This window comes from Sinocyclocheilus anshuiensis, unplaced genomic scaffold, assembly GCF_001515605.1.
Source record: "Sinocyclocheilus anshuiensis isolate Anshui unplaced genomic scaffold, SAMN03320099.WGS_v1.1 scaffold1320, whole genome shotgun sequence".
NCBI classification, from domain to species: Eukaryota; Metazoa; Chordata; class Actinopteri; order Cypriniformes; family Cyprinidae; genus Sinocyclocheilus; species Sinocyclocheilus anshuiensis.
Genome location: NW_015544236.1, coordinates 151,921 through 158,494, shown reverse-complemented (window position 1 = coordinate 158,494; position 6,574 = coordinate 151,921). Strand labels below are relative to the sequence as shown.

General features: G+C 37.6%; 1 protein-coding gene across 1 annotated transcript in view; it reads left to right on the top strand.

Annotated features, from left to right (window-relative positions):
* Positions 1 to 5,403: 5,403 nt before the first annotated feature.
* LOC107697554 (histamine H1 receptor-like) overlaps positions 5,404 to 6,574 on the top strand; it is a 4,161-nt gene continuing 2,990 nt past the window's right edge. The window contains exon 1 of the mRNA XM_016498350.1: positions 5,404 to 5,482. The gene's annotated coding sequence lies outside the window, so the exon portion shown is untranslated. The remainder of the gene's footprint in view (positions 5,483 to 6,574) is intronic.

Below are 6,574 nucleotides of genomic sequence, written 5' to 3'. Positions count from 1 at the left end.
GTGATGTAGATATGTGGGGGCGTGTTAGAAGGAGCCATTTTAGGTATGTGTGGCTGACTCTTAACCTTTATAAAGAATATCTCTTTGGATTTGAGACTTTAGTCTTTGCAACTTTACAGATCTTATGCACCAAGAGCTTGTAACACTCCAAGGAGAAAGGAAACATTGAAATCGCATCATATGACCCCTTTAATATGTGAAGTTTAGTGTTCAGAACAGCGGTCTGAATGAAAAAGTGGGAAGTCTGTAAAATACTCGCATTAATAAACTTCATAGAAGTATCAAACAAATCTCCGCAAAGATATTTGTCCACATGATAAATTGAAGCCTCATGTTAATGTATGCATGCTCCGCCTTGCAAGAAGTCGATTGGAAGATCGCGCCGTGGGACGGACTTATGCCGCGGATCAAAAACCCAATGCAAGACAGACTCGCTCGCTTGCTTGCTTCTTCGCTTTTCGCCGTGTTACTTCAGCTGTCACCCAAAACGCAAGTACAAACAAGGTCTTCTATCCGCTGAAATATCCGCTGCTGAACCAATTAAGCAGTAAACGTAAGACAAACCTCTGCTTTGTAATTTTCTCAGGTTGCAAGTAAGAGAACTGTAGCGAACCTGTATATATATAGTGTTGGGCAAGCTACTTGGAAAATGTAGTGAGCTAAGCTAACAGTTACTCATCATTAAATTAAGCTTCACTACACTAAAGCTACAGCAGCCCCGGGAAATATAGCAAGCTAAGCTACAGCAACATGGCAAAATTAGTTTACTGCATCTAAGCTATTTTTTTTTAATATTTTTTAACATCATACCAAGTCAATGCTCTCTCAGTGATCAATAAAACTGTCAGTCAAGCAGATTGGCCGGCATAATAGTTCAGTTTAATTGTTTATTCAACAACTGTTCCAAACCAATTTGGCAACAAAAACCAGTATCATGTACAGGGCTGGATTTACCTCATATTGTGACTTATAGGCAAAATAAATGTTTGCTGTTGGCCAATCAGTGATCCATAGCAGTTATATTTCCGATTTGAGCTTGAGCTTCAGAATGCTTTGAAAAATGTAGCTTTTGTTGATGTTACCGCTCTACTTGATCAAAAACAGAGCTTCGCTACTGAAAAGCTGTTTGATTAAGAAAACAACGAAGCTACCACCACGCTACTGAGAAATGTAGTTAAGCTAGTAGCGTCACTACTTGTAGCAACGCTACTGCCCATCACTGCTTATTTGGATATAGAATTGTAGAAGAGGAGGTTAATTATTCTTATGATTTTTGTTTTGGTGTCTGCTTTTGTGTGAAAGTTCAAGACCTACATATTTGCATGCAAACTCTTTTAATGGTGACCTTTCTCTGTGCCAGCATTGGACTATGGCTAGTTACACAGAGTCATGTGATTATTTCATTCCATTTTATTCATGCACTTTCCTATTAACAGAACAAGAGAATGGCTTCCTGTGGGGAAAAGGTTTCTGTCCCTGTGTGAAATCTATTTTGGTTTCAATTTGATTTTGTGAGTCTGCACAAGTACTCTACTACACAGTTGTTGTGTGCGTTTTACACCTCAGAATATGACATGTTCATTTCTCAATTTTTATTTCCCATATCTGCTTGGAAACTGCTTATTTTAGTCAGGACTGCTACCATCAAAGATAATTAGCATACAGTGTAGATTGGCCTTATGGTTCTGCAAGAAGTCCCATCCATGCAGCCATGCAGTCATATAACCCCCGGTTAAACTGAAAAAAAAAAATTAGCTGCAAGCAGCAAATGTCAAATACAGAAAATACAGATAAATGTCAAAGCATTGCAGAAATACAGCCTCGGGTTCAGTTTGGCATCACGTCATCAAATTCATTAATGCTAACGATTATCATCACAAAGTCCATATTTTTTGCTAAAGATGACTTGATTCAAATTTGTTGAAAATCAATCTTTCAAGACTTGTTTCCTTATAATTTTACAACAACAAAAAATTGCAAGCTATTAGCAGTTTTTGGAAGTTCATAGTTTTTGACGACAAGGTTCGCTGACCTGAAACTTTTTGAGTAACTTCAAGGTATTGTGCCGAACACACATACTTTGTTTTGTAACATAATCTACATCCACCAAATCAGTACATCAGATACAAGCCTAAAAGACAATTGTTGTTAATGTTAAAGCTGACTTAGGCTGCGTTCCACTTCGCTTTTAGATACACACTCACAAACTTCCCTTAACTTGCTTGCAGCAGCAGCAATAATCTACAACTACAGCAATAGCCAACAGCAGCAGCAATTCAGCAGCAGCAGCAGCGTAGCAGATCTATTCCACCGAGACCAAATACATTAACATTGTCATATCCATCACCATACTAAAATCTTCAGAGAGTTGTCATGATTGAAGTGCTTTTAAGTTATGTTTGCGATAACAAGTAGTAAGTTCCATCTTAATACTCTAAAGCATTGTGGAGAGATATCCTCATGACAGTGTGCTGTTTGTCAAATGTTTTGCAGTTTCCTTATGGTTAAAAATTTTCCTTATGGTTCAAACAAAAGCACAAATTTGGGAAGTTGGTGACACTACAGGGTTTGGGGTAGAAGTCCCAAATTTGCTGTGGTTAATGTTCAGATTGTCTTTTTATCTGCATGCTAAATTTCACAACTGTTCCACAAGTGGCTCTGTGGGTTGCCATAGACTCAAGAGCCACAACAGCAGAAGAAGTCTACAAATAAAAAAATTTAAAAAGGTGCCTGCTCAGCTGCAGTGCTTAGCCCCTATCTGAATTCCAGTCCCGACTGCTGATAAGAGGAGGAGCTGGGGATGCAGGAGGGTCATCAATTCCTGAGCAACACAATGAAAGCAGCAATGTAAGCACAATGAAAGGAGAACTGAAGTACTAATTCAAGGGCTGTGATAGACATCTGTCATGTGGAGGATGAGGAGACAGAAAGAACAGAGGCATGCATCTAAATTTATCCTTTTAGTTTATTTATGAAAACACAAAAGAAACCATTTCAACCTGAAACAAAATCAATGTGAAATACCATTCAAAACACTTCTTACTTCTGGGACAAGTGGGATACGTTTTAGTCGCCTGTTAGTTTCTGTGAAAAGGACTTCACAGAGCATTCATGTACATGTGAGCGGCTCATATTGTAACTAAAAATATTGTTAATGTACAATTTTGTACATTTCATCATCTATCCAAACATTTTAAAAAAAATCTATCTATAAAGCATTGTTAATATAGAAAAAAAAAAGATAGTAGAAAAAATTGTAGAAAAACTTAAAAAGTTATTAATACTAAAGAAATGTAAAGAAATGCTAATGTATAAAGTGAACTGATACACATTCTGTCACAGCCATCAGCTGGTGTGCCTGTGATAGCCACTAGAGGGTACGCTTTTGTTCACTATTGGTTTGTTTTGGACTTCATTTCCCATCACCCCTTGCACTCATGATTTTTACTGCCACCAGCTGTATGTCATTGACTCATTAGCTCATTATTTATACCATGCTCACCCAGTCTTTTGTTGCTGCAGTATTTCACATTACTTTGTGTTTTTGCATGTTGCTCTGATTTTCGGATCTCGTCTGGAAAATAAAGTGCACTTAGATCTTATTTTGTTTCCCCAAGTATTCCGTGACACATTCATGCATTTATGCAATTAATGTCTAATAAAGGTAGGATTAAATCACTTAAAATACTGTAGCCTACATCATTTTGGTTTGGAACAGGTTAATAAAGGTTTAAAAACATCTACATATGAGATAAACAATAACTTGTTAATCACCGTGACATTGAAGGAAAAACTCACTATTTGTATATAAGCTATTAATGTAACTATGTACAGACTACCATTTATAAACTATGAATTAACTATAACTATAAATGTAATTATAAGTATTGTTACTGTAAACTTATTATAAAGGGTACATTTAAAAAAAAAAAAAAAACTTCCCTAAAGAATCAATGCAAAATAAGACCACCAACATATAAGTATGATCCCATGTTTGCTTTATGATGATATGATGTACTCGCTCTAGGATGTGAACAAGCATCAGAGCTCATTATTATGGCTCTTATATGCTCTTGAAAACACACACAAATTGTAGTGTTATTTGGTTCACTGACTTGTAATAAGGTCCTATTTCCTTAACACATAGTAGAGGTAGTTAGGCTGCCAGTCTCTGGCTCTTGAATGAAGGTTGTACAATCAAGACACAAGTATGCGTGACTGATGAGACATTTAATTTCAAGAGACACATCCAGTTCATTAGCCCTGGCGCTGCTGCTATATAACACAAACTGTGCTCAAGCCACAGATTAATGGCCAGCAGAGTGAGACGTGTCCTCCTTCATCGCCGGATTTTTCTGTTGTTTCATCATTTAGGAATTCAGCCACACATTATTATGGCTCTTATATGCTCTTGAAAACACACACAAATTGTAGTGTTATTTGGTTCACTGACTTGTAATAAGGTCCTATTTCCTTAACACATAGTAGAGGTAGTTAGGCTGCCAGTCTCTGGCTCTTGAATGAAGGTTGTACAATCAAGACACAAGTATGCGTGACTGATGAGACATTTAATTTCAAGAGACACATCCAGTTCATTAGCCCTGGCGCTGCTGCTATATAACACAAGCTGTGCTCAAGCCACAGATTAATGGCCAGCAGAGTGAGACCTGTCCTCCTTCATCGCCGGATTTTTCTGTTGTTTCATCATTTAGGAATTCAGCCACACTTTCATTAGTTCAACATAGCCCCTGAAGCCTTTGCTCTTTTGCTCTCACTTAAAATAGTACCGTATTACGGTCAGAAATTACATTTTTCATAAAGAAAATGTAGGTCTCTTTTCAGGACTAAATACCAGAATGACATTTATTTACGTTTATTCATTGAGCAGACGCTTCCAAAGGAACATCACAAGCCATGAGGTGTCATTATTTCACAGTTACAGTACATGACTTTATATGATATGTATTTGGGGGGAAAACACACTTGTGCATTAGATGTGCGTATTTGTAACGAGCATACTGCCAAAATATTCTAAAGGGATAGTTTTTTAAAGGGATGGTATTAACATTTTGTCATCATTTATCTAATTTCCAATTGAAATAAAAAAAGTTGACATAAAGAGAGAGATTTATAAATATTATTTGACATCATTTTGAAAAGGTCTGTCTTTTCTTTTCGCTTTTTTTTTGTGGCTAGGAACAACTAATTAGGTAAATGTTTAAATAAATAGCCATACAAAGGCCATTGTAAAAAAGAAAAAGAAAAAAAAAAGCATAGTATATGAAGAATGGATTTCTCTCTCCTTCCTTCCTTCATTCTCTCTCTCTCTGTCTCTGTGTGTGGGTCCGACCATGAGACATTCATGAGACACTCCTGAGACTCTTCAGAGCAGTAAATCGTCAGTCAGCGTCCAGTTCTCTCGAAGTGAACATTAGATCTGTGGAGATCAATTCCTGCCCGGAATTTACTGCGAGCCGGAAGGGTAAGTTTCCATTCCTGCTTATGATTACAATCTAATCACATTTAGAGCTAAATTAATGTCACTGAAGAGAATCTCTACATCAGTTATGTAAAAGTGACTAATGTTTGCTCTCGTGACTGATGGACAGACAGCGCGCACTTTGGTAGAATTACTCGACTTTACGCACAGATGACGAGCATTCCACAGGTGTCGACTGAAGCACAGTTTCCCCGAGAAGAGCATGCATTGCTTTCCTTTCGCTGAGCTTTAGCCAATAAAAAAAGGCACAGCGGTTCGTCAGTAAATGGCGAGAGCACAATTACGCACAATTTACGCACAACTCTTCAGAAAACGATTAACGCTTGCAAGTTTTAAGCGTGGCACATCGGTGAGATGAAGTGCATCACTAGCCTGGGTTTTCTCCACATTACGATCCACTCCAACGCGTCCAGAAATCGTTACAAATCTGTTTGTACATAATGTACATATGTACATAACCTGAGTGCAACGCTGTAAACCTTAAAGCTCTCAGGTTTACAGAAATGCATAAATATTTGGTGCAAGTATATGTGTGGCTTCATGTTCAGTCTTTGTGTTTATACAAAAAAAAAAAAAAGCTAAATGAGACCATAGTGCTTTAGTTTCATACTGTGTGATGTAAGATAATGCTTCTTTAACCGTTTTTCCTAATGCAACTTCTTTAGATAGAACAACTTGAGAGTAACAGCATGACTGATGCAAAAGGGTCTGGCTGCAGCCTTGCACTTGCACTCTCAGGCTTGCACTCTCAGACACTTGCACTTCCGCTAGCGACATCACTTGCAGTCTTAATTTTTTTTTATTTTGTTCTATTTATTTATTCTTTTTGTTTGAATCTCTCAACATTTTACAACAGTAGCCAGGTGGTGAAGACAAGAAAAAAGAAACTAAATTACGAAGTCACTTGCGATCGCCACTTTCACTCTCCGATACCTGCGACGTCACTTGCAATCGACACAAATTGTGCGTGTTGCCAATGGAGACAAGACGCTGTGTTGGTGATTTAATGATTAAAACTAATTTAGTACCGTAACCTACAGGGTCCTGCAAGAAAAAGACAAGACCCGCAAATCT